Here is a 19,451-nt window from a genome sequence, read left to right as displayed (position 1 = left end):
AAGGCATTCATAGCCTTTGCGTTTAAAGAAAAATACTTCTCCAAATCTGACCATTTGTTCATCGGTTTAGAGGGAAGTTGAAAACTGTTTTCAATGATATTCCATAAATGCAAATTCATAGAAATTAAGAAAACTCTCATTCAAGTTTTCCAATAAGTGTAGTCCAATTCGTTAAACAACGGTGGACGAAAAACCGATAAGCCCTCTTGAAAGCCATGAAGAGCCATTTCTCTCGGGTGTAAATCCGAAATGAGAAATACCGGGCTCTGATACCAATTGTTAGGATCGGAGCGGCACTAAGAGTGGGGGGTGAATTAGTGCAGCGGATTAAAACTTCGGTTTTGATAAATCTTTCGTACGATGAAAAGCAATATCAATGGAAACCGATTTTAGAAGCTTGATAACTTAGAAACGTATGGAAGCGTAGTAACTAAGTAAAGAAGTTTGCAGTATGTAAATGGCAAGAGTAGGATACAAACGAGATAACGTAGCAGTTTTTAAAGTGGTTCAGTCAAAATGACCTACATCCACTTACGAAGCCTTCTTTGAAGAGGCTTCCTACTTCCACTAGCAAATTTCTTGTAGGGGAAGGACTAATACCCCTCTTACAACCTTTACAAGTGGTTCACACTCTTATAATTCTTTTCAACAAGATGGGAGGAGGTGAACACTTAAGCAATATAAAAAACAAGGCTTGCAAAGACTATTCTAAGGCTCTTAACTCAAACTATTGCTTTTTAAAAGGTTGTGATCTTAGCTGAGATTTGAGGGGTATTTATAGGCCTCAAGAGGATTCAAATTTGGGCCCCAAAATTTGAATTATCTTTGGTTCCCGACGCTGGCGGTGCCACCGCCCAGCCAAGCGGTGCCACCGCCCAGCCCAGGCGGTGCCACTGCCTGGCTCTCGGGTGCTAGGCGGTGCCACCGCCTACACTATTTCAGCTCACTAGTTGGGCTCCAAAATTGGCCCAAACTAGTCCGAACTAGAGCCCAATTGGCCCCTACTTGGTTTATAGGATTAACACCTAATCCTAACCCTAAGTAACATGCTAACTACGAATTTAAAGACATTTTCTAAGCTATTACAAAGTCCGTAAGTCAAGACTTCTTCCGGCAAGCTTCCGGCGAACTTCCGACGGTTTTCCGATAAACTCTCGGAAACCATTCTACGGACTCCCGGCAAGCTCCTAGACTTCACGATTTGATCTTGACAAGTTCCAACGAGCTTCTTCGGCAAGCTCTGATCTTTCTCGGCGAACTCCGCGAACTTCCAACGAACCTTCCGGCGAGCTTCCGAAAAACCCTTCGGCAAGCTCCCTACTCATTCTCGGCTAGTTCCGGCAGCATTCCCGACGAACCTTCGGACTTCCGTCGAACTCTCGAACTCGCAATGAATCCTTTGTGCTTGACTCTGACACTTTGTTTTGCTTTATGTCTTCGTCGTTATCGTAGTTAATCCTGCACACACAAGCTAAAACTCTACTCCGATCTAGACAATTACAACGCGAATTGACATTCTATTGCCCGGCACGTCATTGGTTGGCGTTTCGTCCGATTCTTCAGTGCATCGTCCTTTCTTATGGCTTGTTGCCCAATCGGCGGTTGACCTCCGCAACCCCGATATCCTTGGCGCAATTCCGCTCTCCTTGGCCCGATGCCCGATGTCCGAAGCGTTCTGCCATCCAATATCCTAACGTGATCTCCTCCGGCGCAACGTCAATTCCTCCTGCGTTAACTGTCTAATCCTGATCGAGTAGACCTGCATCACTCAAAATGCAGTTTAAATTATAAACACATATCAAGTGGTTTCATCATCAAAATACGATATTCAACAATTATATCATTTCATCTTCTATGTTTCTTTTTGCTATTTATAAAGGAAGAGATTTGATAAAATGAATCATGTCTTTTGTAATTCAAGGGGTCTTATCTTTCATGACATGATGTCTTTGTATTTATAGCTTATATACCTTGAAATGATTGAAATATTTTATACTATTTTGTTCTTCCCTTATTCTTTCTTGTTTACAATGATAAAAGAGGGAAAACTTATGATCATGCATGGTAGGATGTAATTTGACAAATTAATACCATCATGATTTGAAATACTATGATTTATTACTAATATTGATGTAATTATGAATGATGATTTGGAATCATGCATATAATGATGATTTTATATTTTGAAAATATACATGATGATTTGGTATTATGCATACAATGCTTATGCTTTTTAATTATGATGATGAATGTGATGTATTGCATATGATGTGAATCATGATTGCTTTGATTTGAATTCAAGGTTTATCTCAATTATGATATTTTGAAATAAGAATAATTACTTACCTTTGTCATGATTTAGAAATTGACGTAAAAGGAAAAAGAATTACAACACTGTATTCTTCCCTTCTTTTTGACATTGACAAAGGGGGAGAAATATCGCTAGCTCATCTTGCAAAATTTAGAAACTTGCACATTGCAAAGGAAGTAAAATTGCTAGCTTAAACATTGCAAAGGAAGCAAAAAATTGCTAGCTTACAAATTGCATGGAGAAAGAAGTGCTATCTTGCTTATCTCAAGAAGCAAAACATGCTAACTTGCACATCTAGCAAAATTTACAAACTTGTATATTTCAAGAAGCAAGAGTTGCTTTCTTGAACATCTCAAAATTGCTAGCTTGCATGTTTTAAAATATTATAAAATTATTGCTAGCTCGCATGATGATAAAAGTAAAGATTATGTTTATTATGCAACGTTTTGAACTTACATCTCAAACACTTGAAAGTTGCACTTCTCCATTTTATTGATGACAAAGGGGGAGAAGTATGATCATGTTATACATGATGATGTATTGCAAATATTCATAATGAAATTTGTAATGACTTGAATTCGGCATGAATTCAAGGTTCTATCAATATGACATATTGATAGGGGGAGTTTGTTTAAACTCCGGGAGTTAGAGTTAACTCCGTCATCAATTGGTTGTCATCATCAAAAAGGGGGAGATTGTTAAATCTTGAATTTTAATGATGAAACCAATTGATAAGTGTTTATGATTCAATCTACGTTTTGAGTGATGTAGGATGCTTCGATCAGGATGAGACAATTAAAGCAGGAAGAATCATGTTGGGCTGGTGGAATATGTAAGAAGATTGGATGTCGAGTTGGAGGATCGGTCGACGTATCGATAAAAGGCTTCGGGCCATGGATTCAGGCATCGGGCCAAGAAGAGTGGATATTGCACTAAGGATATCAGAGTTGTAGAGTCGACTGGCCGATTGGGTAATAGGCCGCAAGAGAGGATGATGCGCCGAAGAATCGGACAAAGTGTCGATGGACCAATGATATACCAGATAACATGACTTAAGCTTAGTAATAATTGTCTAGATTGAAGTGTGTTTTACATGTGCAGGACTAACTATGATAGCTTGAAGACATAAAGCAAGTCTACCGAAGTCAAGTTTGATGGGTGTTCGAGAGTCCGAAGATTCGTCGGAAATGCTGCCGGAACCAACCGAGAAGAAAACGGGGACTTGTTGAAGTTTTCGAAAGTCCGCTGAAGAGATCGTCGGAGGTTTGTGGAGATCACTGAGAAGGCTTGGCAACTCGCTGAACTCGCTACAAGATCGGGAGCCTACTGGGAGTCCGTCAGAAGAAATCTGAGGGTGTATCAGAAGTCCGCTGGAAGATCGCCGGAAAGCTCGCTGGAAGGAGACTCGACGTTTACCAGTTAAAAACTTGCTTAGAACTATGTTTTCAGTTGCGTAGTTTGTATGTAATTAGGGTTAGGATTAAGGGATAATCCTATATCCTGGTTAGGGGCCAACTGGGCTTGATATTACCTGGTTTGGGCCAGATTTGAAGCCCATCTAATGACTCATGGGGTCGGGTGGTGGCACCGCCCAGAACCCGAAAGGTTAGACGGTGGAACCGCCGGACTGGGCGGTGCCACCGCCCAAAACCTGAGTTTCGGGCGGTGGTACTGTCGGACTGGGCGGTGGCACCGCCCAGCACCCGAGAGGTCCGACGGTGGCACCGCTGGACTGGGCGGTGGTACCGCCAGTACACTATTAGTGTCAGACACTGACAGGCGGTGGCATCGCCACTGACAGGCGGTGGCACCTCTAGCTTCGGGAATCCAAGAGAAATCAAATTTGGAGCTCAAATTTGAATCCTCTTGGGGTCTATAAATACCCCTCAATTCTCAGTAGAGAATACAACTTTTTGAGAAGCAATAGATTGAGACAAAAGCCTTTGTAAAGTTTTTAGCAAGCCTTATTTTCAATTGCTTGAGTGTTCACCTCCTTCCTTTTCGTTAAAAATTTGTAAGAGTGTGAACCACTTGTAAAAGTTGTAAAAGGGGTATTTGTTCTTCCCCTTCAAAGTGATTTGCTAGTGGAAGTTGGGAGCCTTATCGAAGAAGGCTTCGCAAGTGGATGTAGGTCATTTTGACTGAACCACTTTAAATTAGTGTGTTCCTTGAATGTGTGAGTGTTTACCTTTCTTAAACCGTTATTTACATAGCAGCAAGCTTTCAGGTTTTATCTTCTCACTTTACTCGAGCTACTTTCACCAAGTCATTCATTGTCGAATCGAAATCTCTACACATTTACGAAATCATTTTCAAACTTACAAGTTTTAATCCGCTGCACTAATTCACCCCCCCCTCTTAGTGCCGCTCCGATCCAAACATGACACTGGCGATGGTATTGCCCAGCACAGGCGGTGGTACCACCCGGACCCAGGAAACTGGGGATAAGATGTTTTTAGGCTCCAAGTTTGAATCAACTTGAAGCCTATAAATACCCCTCTCATCCTTGGTTAACATACACAAGACTAGAGAGTAAAAAGGGAAAGAAACGCTGCTGCTATCTTATGTAAACTCTTCTCCTTCTTCTAAGTGTTAGAATAGTTTGAGAGAGGAGTAAGTGGGGGTGTAAGGGTTATCTCCTAAATTCGGTAAAAGGAGAATCGAATTATAAAGGTGGTTGGTCTTCACCTATTGAAGGAAGACCGATAGTGGATGTCGGTGGCCTCGACGGAAGAGGAATCAGAGGAGTGGATGTAGGTCATGATGACCGAACCACTATAAATCAGTTTGCATTTTTGTTTTGCTATTTATCTTAACTGCAAATTGTCTTCCTTGCTTTATATCAACTACACTTCTGTATGCTTTCAATTTAAAGATCTTTCTGAAACGGTTTATGTCGAAATTAGATTTTATCGTACGAAGGTTTTTCAAACCGACGTAATTTTTACTATTGCACTAATTCACCCCCCCTCTTAGTGCCGACCCCTTTCCTAATAATAACTAGTGAGCCTTGGGTTAATATATCAATGGAATTTGTCTTGGGTTTACCTAGGTCAAAAGGAGGGAGAGATTCTATTTTTGTTGTTATTGACAAGTTTAGCAAGATGACACATTTTATTCCATGCCACAAAACAGATGATGTAACACATATCGTAGGATTGTTCTTCAAAGAAATTATTATTGAATCTCGGATTTTGATGATGAAACTAATTGATTGTGTTTAGATGTTTAACTACATTTTGAGTGATGCAGATCTACTCGATCAGGATTAGACAGTTAACACAGGAGGAATTGACGTTGCGCCGGAGGAGATCACGTTAGGATATTGGATGGCAGAACGCTTCGGACGTCGGGCATTGGGCCAAGGAGAGCGGAATTGCACCAAGGATATCGGGGTTGCGGAGGTAAACCGCCGATTGGGCAACAAGCCATAAGAAAGGATGATGCACTGAAGAATCAGACGAAACGCTAACCAATGACGTGCCGGGCAACAGAATGTCAATTCGCGTTGTAATTGTCTAGATCGGAGTAGAGTTTTAGCTTGTGTGTGCAGGATTAACTACGATAACGACAAAGACATAAAGCAAAACAAAGTGTCAGAGTCAAGCACGAAGGATTCATTGCGAGTTCGAGAGTTCGACGGAAGTCCGAAGGTTCGTCGGGAATGCTGCCGGAACTAGCCGAGAATGAGTAGGGAGCTTGCCGAAGGGTTTTTCGGAAGCTCGCCAGAAGGTTCGTTGGAAGTTCGCGGAGCTCGCCGAGAAAGATCAGAGCTTGCCGAAGAAGCTCGTTGGAACTCGTCAAGATCAAATCGTGAAGTCTAGGAGCTTGCCGGGAGTCCGCAGAATGGTTTCCGAGAGTTTATCGGAAAACCGTCGGAAGTTCGCCGGAAGCTTGCCGGAAGAAGTCTTGACTTACGGACTTTGTAATAGCTTAGAAAATGTCTTTAAATTCGTAGTTAGCATGTTACTTAGGGTTAGGATTAGGTGTTAATCCTATAAACCAAGTAGGGGCCAATTGGGCTCTAGTTCGGACTGGTTTGGGCCAATTTTGGAGCCCAACCAGTGAGCTGAAATAGTGTAGGCGGTGGCACCGCCTAGAACCTGAGAGCCAGGCGATGGCACCGCCCAGCACCTGAGAGCTGGGCGGTGGCACCGCTTGGCTGGGCGGTGGCACCGCCAGCATCGGGAACCAAAGAGAATTCAAATTTTGGAGCTCAAATTTGAATCCTGTTAAGGCCTATAAATACCCCTCAAATCTCAGCTGAGATCACAACCTTTTGAAAAGCAATAGTTTGAGTTAAGAGCCTTAGAATAGTCTTTGCAAGCCTTGTTTTTCATATTGCTTAAGTGTTCACCTCCTCCTATCTTGTTGAAAAGAATTGTAAGAGTGTGAACCACTTGTAAAGGTTGTAAGAGGGGTATTAGTCCTTCCCCTACAAGAAATTTGCTAGTGGAAGTTGGAAGCCTCTTCGAAGAAGGCTTCGCAAGTGGATGTAGGTCATTTTGACCGAACCACTTTAAAAACTGCTGCGTTATCTGGTTTGCATCCTACTCTTGCCATTTACATACTGCAAACTTCTCTACTTAGTTACTATTGCTTCCATACGTTTCTAAGTTATCAAGCTTCTAAAATCAGTTTCCATTGATATTGCTTTTCATTGTACGAAAGATTTATCAAAACCGAAGTTTTAATCCGCTGCACTATTTCACCCCCCCCTCTTAGTGCCGCTCCGATCCTAACAATTGGTATCAGAGCCCGGTATTTCTCATTTCGGATTTACACCCGAGAGAAATGGCTCTTTATGGCTTTCAAGAGGGTCACTCTCTCATTCGTCCTCCCTTTTTCAATGGGATGGACTACACTTGTTGGAAAACTCGAATGAGAGTTTTCTTACTTTCTTTGGATTTGAATTTATGGCACATAGTCAAAAATGGATTTGAAATGTCTTCTCTCCCAATGATCCATTGGAATGATTTGGAGAAGAAGATATTTTCTTTAAACGCAAAGGCTATGAATGCCTTATTTTGTGCTTTGGACAAAAATGAGTTCAATCGGATTTCAACGTGCGAAACGGCTTTTGATATTTGGCGAACACTTGAAATCACGCACGAGGTAACTAGTAAAGTCAAAGACTCAAAAGTTAACATTTTAATACATGATTTCGAGCCTTTTCGAATGAAGCCGAGCGAAACCATTGTTGACATGTACACCCGTTTTACGGATGTCGTCAATGGTTTACAAGCTCTTGGCAAATGTTTCTCGAATTTTGAACTTGTTAGTAAAGTTTTACGATCACTTTCTAAAACTTGGGAATCAAAAGTAACGGCAATACAAGAAACAAAAGATTTAAATATTTTTCCACTTAAAGAACTTATCGGCTCATTGATGACATATGAAATGGTGCGCAATGCACATGATGAACACAATGAACACTTGAACCACCTTCCAAAGAATAGGAAGGATTTGGAACTTTGGACAAATGAATACCACTTGAGTGATGACTCAAGTGATGAGGACAATGATGAACTTGAACTTCGAACACCAACTCTTAATAAGTTTATTAAACAAAAATCTAAAATAAATAATGAACTTGAACGGAGGAAGAGGCCAAAGAAAAGGAAGGCACCCAAGGATGAATCAAGAACTTCCAAAAATGAAACGGCGAATAGGGCTTTGACAGGCTTCGACTACAAGATAAGTAACTCAACTCTCTTGAATTATTTTGAAATTACTTGAAGTTTTTCATGAGTGCTTAATTTAGATAGTAGGAATACAAAATAAAAAATTATTTTTCAAAAATTATATCATGTTTTTCTTTTAGCATCTTTGAAAAATTAAAAAATTTAAGCATGAAAAGATAGATTCACCTAAAAAGAAAAATGTATGACTACAAATAACAAAATGATTTTGTTTGAAAATGCCTTATGCCCAATGAAACCATCATTGATAAATATGCTTTATGTTTAATAGTTTCTTTGGCTTATATGCTCTATCATTATAAATATTTTGAAAATAAATGAAATCATGTTTGATTTGAAGTAATGCATAATGATCATGCTTAATGATGCATTTTTTGATTTGACATAAAAGTGGCTTTAAAAATGATGCATGTTTTGATTTGACATAAATGAAATTGACATGCTTATATGAAATAATGAAGTGTCATGCTTGACAATTGTATACTTAATGATGCATAAAGTTGTAATGAAAATATTAATATTTTAATACTATGATTTGATAATTTTATGCATGACATTGTAAAGTTATATATAATGATGCATAATGATGAAATTGTGTAATAAAAATATTAAACATTTTGAAACCATGTTTTAGTATCATGCATATTGATCATGCTTAATAAATCTCGAAATTATGCATGATGAATCTTACGATTTATGGATTATTGATTTTTACCATAATAAAAGTACCTTATTGATCTTTGTTGTAATAAATCTTACTCTTTCGGTTTTAAACATGATACATGTTTTTATTTGGCATAAATGAAACAAAATCATATGTTTTGAAACAATCGAAAAGAGGGAAACATTCTTGAAAATTATTTTGCTCGATCTTATTGATTTTGATGAATCCATTTGTATCATCTTGTGAATCTCTTGGATTTTGATAATGATTTTGATGATTTAAATTTGAATAAATTTTAATCGAAATCACGATCTTGATCTCTTGAAATTTATAACATGAAATCCTTTATGAATCAAGATTGTTTTCTATTTAAAAGGAGATTCGTCGAAATGTTTCATAGTCTTTTAGTATTCATGATCTTAATAATTATGTTTTGAAACTTTATGTAAACCAAGAATGTTCATCATGATTCTCTCTTTGAATATTTAAAGAGGAGAATTTTCTAGATGAATCATGATTTTGATGATTGAATATTTGATGTGCATGAATTGAGATCTTGCTCTCCTACTATTCTTTTTGCTATTCACCAAAAGGAAGACTAATTCTAATAAACCATGATATGCTATATGAATTTTATTGTATTCATGAAGTAATATCTCATCACTAATTTTTGTTCCTTCATGTGATGATATGAATGTATGAAACACATATTATATGATTTTTTTTTAAACAATTCCATATATTCGTGAAATATTTATCTCATCACCCAATTAATTCCTCTTAATACTTGGAATATTTTAAAATGTGATCTTGATAAGAATGTTTCAAGTTGCTCTTTGTGCTATATCTTTTCAAATGAATCTTGATCGTGAACTTGTTAAGAAGAATTTTAATGAACCATTGAATCATATCTTTGGTATTCATGATTTGATCCTTATTGATATATTTCATGAATTCTTTGCATATTTAGCTTGTTGAATGGTTGAAATTTTTAGCCATTGAGTCCTCCCTTTCTTTTTGACTTTGATAAAGGGGAGAAGGTTTTTGCTAGCTTGTGCATTGAAAATGAAAGTAAACTTCCTAGCATGCTAAGGAAGTAAAACTTGCAAGCTTGCACTTCTCGAAAAGAGAAGAAAGATCTTGCCTATCAAAAGAAGCAAAAAGTGCAAAACTTCGAAAACTTGCAACAAAATTACTCTTGCCATGCTTTGTATCAAAAATAGGTTAATATCCTTAAAAGCATTGCATTAAATTTTTTAGTATCGCAATGTATCACATGTATCGCAAATTGAAATTTTCGAGACTATTATCATATCATGTTTAACAATTGATGTCTTTCATGACATGATTTCTTTGCATTTTTGTCTTGTATATATCATGTGATGATTGAAATATTGATTGATGCAAATTCATAATTTATGTAAAAGTCTAAATCATTGGTTCCTCTCCTTCTTTTCGGCAATGACATAGGGGGAGAAATATTGCTAGCTCAAGGCAAATGCTGGCTAGCTTGTACTCTTCCCTTCTTTTCGACAAAAACAAAGGGGAGAAAGTTTTTACTAGTTAGAACATGCAAAGAAAAGCAAAGTGCAATCTTGCACAAGAAGCAAGTGTTGAATTGCCATGATTGAACTTAAGAATCTTACTATGCTTTTGTGCTTATATGTTGTGATGAAAATCTAGCTTCAGGTTACAAAAACTTGAATATCATTTAAAATAGCTAGAGCTACTTCTCCTTTTTGTTGATGACATAGGGGGAGAAGTATATTGATGACTTCATGCATTGAATTGAATATTTTATATATATTTGCATGATGGTTTAAATGTTTTTCATAACATGTGATGAATGTTACTTGGATTTGGGATAATCCAAGTATTCTATCAATGGCATATTGATAGGGGGAGTTTGGTTAAACTCCGGGGAGTTAAGATTAACTCCATTAGTCATCAATTAATTGTCATCATAAAAAAGGGGGAGATTGTTGAATCTCGGATTTTGATGATGAAACTAATTGATTGTGTTTAGATGTTTAACTGCATTTTGAGTGATGCAGGTCTACTCGATCAGGATTAGACAGTTAACGCAGGAGGAATTGACGTTGCGCCGGAGGAGATCACGTTAGGATATTGGATGGCAGAACGCTTCGGACATCAGGCATCGGGCCAAGGAGAGCGGAATTGCGCCAAGGATATCAGGGTTGCGGAGGTCAACCGTCGATTGGGTAACAAGCCATAAGAAAGGATGATGCACTGAAGAATCGGACGAAACGCCAACCAATGACGTGCCGGGCAATAGAATGTCAATTCGTGTTGTAATTGTCTAGATCGGAGTAGAGTTTTAGCTTGTGTGTGCAGGATTAACTACGATAACGACGAAGACAGAAAGCAAAACAAAGTGTCAGAGTCAAGCACGAAAGATTCATTGCGAGTTCGAGAGTTCGACGGAAGTCCGAAGGTTCGTCGGGAATGCTACCGGAACTAGCCGAGAATGAGTAGGGAGCTTGCCGAAGGGTTTTTCGGAAGCTCGCCGGAAGGTTCTTTGGAAGTTCGCGGAGTTCGCCGAGAAAGATCGGAGCTTGCCGAAGAAGCTCGTTGGAACTCGTCAAGATCAAATCGTGAAGTCTAGGAGCTTGCCGGGAGTCCGCAGAATGGTTTCCGAGAGTTTATCGGAAAACCGTCGGAAGTTCGCCGGAAGCTTGCCGGAAGAAGTCTTGACTTACGGACTTTGTAATAGCTTAGAAAATGTCTTTAAATTCGTAGTTAGCATGTTACTTAGGGTTAGGATTAGGTGTTAATCCTATAAACCAAGTATGGGCCAATTGGGCTCTAGTTCGGACTAGTTTGGGCCAATTTTGGAGCCCAACTAGTGAGCTGAAATAGTGTAGGCGGTGGCACCGCCAGATTTGGCGGTGGCACCGCCTGGGCTGGGCGGTGGCACCGCCATCATCGGGAACAAAAGAGAATTCAAATTTTGGAGCCCAAATTTGAATCCTCTTGAGGCTTATAAATACCCCTCAAATCTCAGCTGAGATCACAACCTTTTGAAAAGCAATAGTTTGAGTTAAGAGCCTTAGAATAGTCTTTGCAAGCGTTGTTTTTCATATTGTTTAAGTGTTCACCTCTTCCTATCTTGTTGAAAGAATTGTAAGAGTGTGAACCACTTGTAAAGGTTGTAAGAGGAGTATTAGTCCTTCCCCTATAAGAAATTTGCTAGTGGATGTTGGGAGCCTCTTCGAAGAAGGCTTCGCAAGTGGATGTAGGTCATTTTGACCGAACCACTTTAAAAACCACTGCGTTATCTGGTTTGCATCCTACTCTTGCCATTTACATACTGCAAACTTCTCTACTTAGTTACTATTGCTTCCATACGTTTCTAAGTTATCAAGCTTCTAAAATCGGTTTCCATTGATATTGCTTTTCATCGTACGAAAGATTTATCAAAACCGAAGTTTTAATCCGCTGCACTAATTCACCCCCCCCCCCCCCCCCTCTTAGTGCCGCTCCAATCCTAACAATTATGAGATTATGTGGCATTCCAAAGATAATTATGAATGATAGAGATGTAAAGTTCCTTATCCACTTTTGGAAAACAGTTTGGAGCAAGTTGGGTACAAGGCTATTCTATTCAACCACTTATTATCCTCAAACAGATGAACAAATGGAGGTGGTAAATCGATCTTTATCTATACTTTTGAGGGCCATAATTCAAAAGAATTTTAAAAATTGGGAGGAATGCTTATCACATGTGGAGTTTGGTTATAGCAGAAGTGTGCATGCTACAACAAACCATTCCCCATTTGAAGTTGTATACGGGTTCAATCCATTAACTCCTATGGATTTACTACCTTTACCTTTAGAAAAAAGCCAATCTGGATGGTAAGTAAAAAGCTGATTTTGTCAAAACATTGCATGAAAGAGTTCAGACACACATTAAAAAGAAAACTCTATAATATGATAAACAACACAACAAAGGCCGAAAGCAAGTAGTATTTGAACATGGTGATTGGGTTTGGTTACACTTGAGGAAGGAAAGATTTCCTAGCCAAAGGAAGTCTAAATAAATGCCAAGAGGAGATGATCCATTTCGAGTACTTCAAAAAATCAATAAAAATGCATACAAGCTTGAACTACCAAGTGAGTATGGTAATATTAGTGCAACCTTCAATATTTCTGATTTATCTTTGTTTGATGTAGGTGATGAAGGTACTGATTCGAGGACGAATCCTTTCGAGGAATGAGGGAATGATATGAACCATCAATTTGATCATAATTCTGCCAAAGACCCTTTAACTATTCATGAAAGACCAATGACAAGAGCTAAAGCTAAAAGGATGAAAGAAGCCTTAACTTGTTTATTGGAAGATATTTGGAAGGAGTAAGTTGGTCAAGACTCAATCAAAGTTTTATGGATGTAAGAAGAGCTTAAAATGGTCAACATTATTCAAATAAGTCTAAATAACGAAGAGAAAGTCCAACTTTGAGAGGACAAATTTTAAGTCCATTTTGAGGTATAAATGTCATTCAACCATATTGGGCAATATTAGGAATTATGGATTTATTCATAAATAATCATTCAAATCAATTCAAGACAGATTCATGAGTTATCTACATTCATGAATTAGGAATATGAATATCATTTAATGTATTTAATAGATTTATTCCCTTTATATTTGGCCTTTGTACTATATAAACAAGGCTGACTCCCTTTATAAGGAAGCAATTGAGAAGTATATTCAACTTTCAACATCGGTGAGTGTTTTGTTTTGAAGTTCTTATATGAACTTTGGAACTTATTAAGCATTTCTGTTTGTGACGTTCAAAACCCAAGAATCTTTGTTTTTCTTTTCAACTTATCAAACTTAATTTATGCCGTTTTAAGGGAATCAAAGTGTTGTTCTAATTACTTCATCAAATTTTTATTGATAAAGTGATTAGAATAGTTTTCCTAACTTCAATCTCGAACAATCCGTCTTGTTTCAATTCGTTGGAGGGGATCAATTTACATTTCATGTGTATCATAACTCTTTAGCTATTGGGGTGTATGATTACTAAGTTGATGATTTCCATCACCTATGATTTGATTTGAGCATTTCACTGTCTCTTATTTGTTTCAGTCATTTGTAATATATTATCACAGTGTAATCATGCATAATATTTATTTAGTTTCAATTCTTTCTCATAACATTATTTTCACTTCATAGCTAGTTTTAATAATACAAAAATGTGATAATTTTCTTCCAACACTTTCCTTTCTTATCTTTGCAGTTGAAATTAGCACTACCAACTGAAATGCTGGCAATGTGTTGCTTTCCCTCCCATTTCTTCCCTGCTGCCTCCTCCCCATGTTGTTCTGTCCCTCCTCTCCTCTTCTTATGCCGGTTCATCTTTTACCCCCACATGCTGGTCCACCGTTAGAGGCCCCACATCTCTCCATGCAAGACCTTTAGAATCTTGCCAGTCTGAAGAAAGTGTTATCAGCTAATAATGGCAGTGCCATATGACCAAGCCTAACTCTTTTAAGTGTTACAAGCTCCATCACAAATTCTTGTGTAAAGTCATGGCCGTACAACCCATGAAGGCTCGCCCGTTCTTTATGCAAGATAAATTTTAATAGTTTTAGTAGTGTTTGTGATGGTTTCATGAAGTTCTAATAGTCTCAATTAGTGTTTTGAATATCGATCCATACTGTCGATACGATGTACTAGAAAATCTTAAAAATATCTCTATCACGTCAAGAGGTACTGGCCAATATGCTCCGATAACAGTCAAAATCTAAGACGATATCGATTGATACATCTCGATACCGATCAAAACCTTGGTACTATCCATTAGAGAATGATCCACGTACCGATATCTTCTCAGACCAATACATACTGCTCATACTAAACAGTACACATCAAAATTTAAAATCCTAATTTTAATAATGTTTGTGAGGGTTTCATGAAGTTTTAATACTTCTCTCCTGTTCTCAAGATAAATTTTTCTGCTTGTGCTTCACAAGAAGAACTAGTAGATTGATGAATCATGACCCGTTCATCACCCTAATGATATTGATATTACATCATGAACGGTTCTTCAACCACCGTCATAGAATCAAAGAACACTGACATAGAAATGCGTGAGCTTTGATGATGACGGGGGACGGAGATGACACAAACGTGAAGAATGATAATGAGACTCTTGTCTTAAATAAAATTATTTCATGAAGAGGTAAGAATCGATATAGCACTCTCGGACTCATGCATGAAACTTCCTAATTAGACCACAGAGACAGCCCCGGCTGAGCCCTGTGAAGAGATAGAGTCACTGTCGATGGATGCCGAAACCTTGTACATGTTCCTCAACCGTCTGATTCTAATCATACCAGTAAACTTTCAGGCAATAATACATAAATTTTTTAAAATAATAATTTTCAGATCAATAAAAAAGAGTAGTAAGAAAAGATTTATAGAAAATCTTCTGATGATAAAATAATAATATGACATTTTCTTGAGAGAAAAAAATGACAAATGAAGTTGAAAACCATAAAGAACAAAAGATTAGATAACAGTCCCAAGATCAAATAACACAAGTGGCTCTGAGATAAAGGTTAATTATGCTACTTAGCTTATTTAACAAAAATTCAATAATCATCATAACAGTGGCTGGTGGATGAAAGCAAAGCATTCTGATATATACAAACACATGCAATAGAAGCGATATTTATTGTTGCAGAAACTATCAAGAAAAAATAAAAGACAAGCCACAATATTAAATTGTGAGACAAAATGATACCGGACATTTGCATACCTCTCGACATCCCAAAGGAACGAACCAAAAGTAATAGCCTCCAACATAAGCCTCCTAAATCCTGCAGAACTGATCTTGATGAGCTCATCCTTAGATGAATCATTCGTTCCCTTTGGAGTGATGACACTCTCAGGTCTTCCAAGTCGCGCCTCAGTGTGCTTCTTAATAATGGCAAAGGCCTCCCTTGATCTGACTTTTCCATACGTTTTAAGGGTATCAAAATCAAATGACGAAGCATATGACAACAGCCGAGTGGACATGTTCCTGCAGCCACATCCACATCTGTTGCAGCATGGGGAAGAGAAAGAAGACAGCTGAGGAGATATATCATCAGGAGTGGATGGTCTCGACTCATCTGGCGTCGCTTGCTTCAAGGACTTCTCAAGTTGGAATCTTTGGTCCACGCTCTTGAGAAAATAATCATACTTGACACAAGCAGCATAAATATTGCCAACTCTGAGCTTGCTAATAAGTTCCAGCTGACTCGATCATTGCATAAGCGTCAGAAGAATGCAACCTTTCAAGTTTCTCCTCCTGCAGATCAACCCTACCGAAAGGGTCATCAGATCGAGATATAGCATGAACCAGGGAAACGCCAGCCTCAACAAACTTTTGGACAACCAATGCATATAATATGTCCTCAAGAGCCCTTCTCCTCTCATTCTCTTTCACTTCAGCAATCCTCCTAAAAGCTCCGACACAACGAAGAATCGTCAACCCAAGATAATTGAGTTTCATCATTATGCTTCAGCATAAAAGACATAACTGTTGTCAACATAAATCTAAGAATGCAACGACATCACTCTGAACGAATCCATCATTTGACCAGCATAAATACTGTATCTTTACCTGTACAAGGTCGTGTCAGTTCCCGAAGGTGAAGGCTACTCCTTGCTCTCCTCAGCCTCACGGTCAGTCTGGAGCTTCTTGTCGGTTGAGTTGTCCATCATGCTGGGATTGGCGGGTTGATTCGTCGGGATACTGACCGAACGATGACTAGTCGAGATACATGACTCGGGCAAAGACTGAACCTGTTGACCGAGGTACCCAACACTCGGGCATAGGCCGGACTGGTTCGCTGAGATGTTGCTCAAGCGATAACTGGCCGAGCTACATGAGTAAAGACTGAACCTGCAGACCAAGGTACCCAACTCGGGCACAGGCTTGATTGGTTCGCTGAGACGTTGTTCGAGTGATGACTGGCCGAGTTACATGACTTGAGCAAAGACTAGACCTATTGATTGAGGTACCCAACTTGGGCATAGGTTTGACTGATTCGTCGAGACATTGCTCGAGCGATAACTGGCCAAACTACACGATTTGGGCAAAGACTAAACATGTTAACCGAGGTACCCAACTAGGGCACAGGCTTGACTGGTTCGCCAAGACGTTGCTCGAGCGATGATTGGCCGAGTTGCACGACTCGAACAAAGACTAGACCTACAAACCGAGGTACTCAATTTGGGCATAGGTTTGATTGGTTTATCGAGACGTTACTCAAGTGATAACTAGTTGAGCTACATGACTCAGGCAAAGACTGGACTTGTTGACCGAGGTACCCAACTCGGGCACAGGCTTGACTGGTTCATTGAGATGTTGCTCGAGCGATAACAAGCCAAACTGTATGACTCGGATAAAGACTGGACTTACTAACCGAGGTACTCAACTCGGGCACAAGTTGGGTTGATTTGCCGAAACGTTGCTAGAGCGATAATTGGCCGAGCTATACAACTCAGGCAAAGATTGTGATAAGACCCTAAAGTCTTATCATAAAAAAGAAGAAGAGAAAGGGGATGATCACTTCGAGGGGATCGGCCTCCTTGATCACTTCGAGGGGATCGACCCTCCTTGATTACTTCGAGGGGATCGACCTCCTAGGGTTTGTCAAAAGACAGAATAATATTTTTCATAGATAACTAAAAAGAAGTAGTTACATTCATATTTATAAAGTTCCACCCAGAGTCCATCAGGACTTGAACTCTAATAATAAATAAATATTAAATAAATCTCTACTTGACTCTAACTGAACCAAACCAACTCAATAAAAAACTGGACTAAATAGACTCAATAAACATTATTCAAAAGTTCAGAAAAAGGGTCCTAACAATTCCTCCCTCTTCAAATCAGCCTTGTCCTCAAGGTTGAGCAGCATTAATCTCGGGGAGCTTCTCTTTCAGCACTTTAGCCATAGACTACCTATAACGCATCACAACCCGTTGATTAAGTAAGTATGGTCTCCACTTTTTGATAGTATAAGCAACAGGTCGGTCTTTCAGTGTAGTAATTGTTACATGAAACTTCTGGCCTTGTATAATCAATTTTATCTTTGAACCTTTGCTATCACAAGTGAAAATCCATCCAACAACGATCTTTACTTCGAATCTGTTATAGTCTTCAATGTGGTGGGCCAATCGGTCAACAGTCTCACTATCCATAAAATTATTAGTGCTACCAGTATCAATCAAAACTATAATAGGCTGATGCTCCAGAGTTTCGGCAACTTCCATAGTTTGCGGGTTAGAATAGTCGGCTAATATATGCATTGTATGTACGGTAGGTTTAATGTCTTCATTAGAATTTATACCTTCATGATCGGAGTCCACATTCTTAGCTTTCGGCTCCTCTCCAATTGGTTCAATCATCATAAGTTGCCCTTGTTTAAATCGGTGCTCCATACTCCATTTTTTATCATAGTACAAACCCCTTGCTCATCTTTCCTTGCTAATTTTTTTCTCATATAGATTTGCAAATGAGATCGCAGCTATCATAGTGTGGGGTTGATGAGCCTTAACTTCGCACCGGATCTCTGGAATAAGCCCTTCAATAAATGTATCCAGAAGTTGTCGGTCCGACCAATCTCTAGCTTGATTTGACAATCTTTCAAACCTACTCTAATATTCTAACACTGTAGAAGTCTAACGAATTTTGGTGAGCTGAAAATCAACATTCTCATATTCAGATGGGCCAAAGCAAACAAGAAGCCCTTTTTTGAACTGCTCTCATGAAGGAACTCCGTGGAAAGTTTCATACCAATCATATCACTGGAGTGCATCTCCCTCGAGCTGGATTGAGGCCACTTCTACCTTGGATTCTTTTGGGGTTCTGTGAAAATGGAAAAAATTTTCTGCCTTAGAGATCCAATTGGTCGGATCTCCATCTTTCCATCTCGGAAATTTCATCTTCATGTGTGAGTAATTTGTGTCACAATCTTGGGGCCCTTTTCCTGTATTTTCAGATCTGTGCAACGTAGAACTTGAGCCCCCATTTTATTGAAATTTGCTGAGACTCTCCAGTAGGCTCTTTTTGAAATCATTAAGTGTTTCTTGTAGTCGGTTCTCAATTCTGATTTCCAATGCTTCCATTTGTACTTTCACCGAGTTATCAGTGGTTATTGCGTAAGACTGCAAATCTGTAATCTCAACTCCTGATTTTGGTGTCGGTCAAGAGCATCAACACTATCGATGCGAAGTTGCCGAAGAGGTGGATGCCAAGGGCAGTGTTGCGGTCGCTGCGTTGGAGGAAGAGTAGCTGCCCTGTTTCTATCGCTGCATGAGGTGAGAGCGCCGGGGTTGGAAGGCGACTGCGTTGATGTGGCTATAGCTGCTGCGACCCAAGGGGCGATCACCGAGCAGCGGGGTTGAGGCTGCGGTGATGGCAACCTGTGGTGATGGCAACCTGTGGTTGTGGCAGAATATGCTAAGCAAGGGGGAGGCGGCGTTGATGCGGCCGAGGTTGAGAAGAGGAATCGATGTTGCGTGCGCTGCTGGGGTTGAGGCAAGGCAGCGTACTTGCTGTGGTTGCTGCATTCGCTATTGGAGGGTGGCTGCTGTAGAATGAGGGGTTGGTCGTTGGCCGAGAGTGACGACGGTGGTTACAATCGGTGGCTACAGTAGCAGAGGGTGCCACTATTTTTGTTGCTGTGTGGTAGTTGCTGCGTACTCTGTTTTTGTCGCACCACTGAAGGAGTTGGCCGGAAGGATCACGA

At 39.3% G+C, this 19,451-nt stretch overlaps 1 pseudogene; it reads right to left on the bottom strand.

The window, feature by feature from the left end:
- Positions 1-14,047: 14,047 nt before the first annotated feature.
- Positions 14,048-16,413, bottom strand: LOC135627534 (UV-B-induced protein At3g17800, chloroplastic-like; annotated as a pseudogene).
- Between the last annotated feature and the right edge of the window lie 3,038 nt (positions 16,414-19,451).

This window comes from Musa acuminata, chromosome BXJ2-11 (assembly GCF_036884655.1).
Source record: "Musa acuminata AAA Group cultivar baxijiao chromosome BXJ2-11, Cavendish_Baxijiao_AAA, whole genome shotgun sequence".
NCBI lineage: Eukaryota > Viridiplantae > Streptophyta > Magnoliopsida > Zingiberales > Musaceae > Musa > Musa acuminata.
This window is presented reverse-complemented; position numbering and strand designations above follow the sequence as displayed.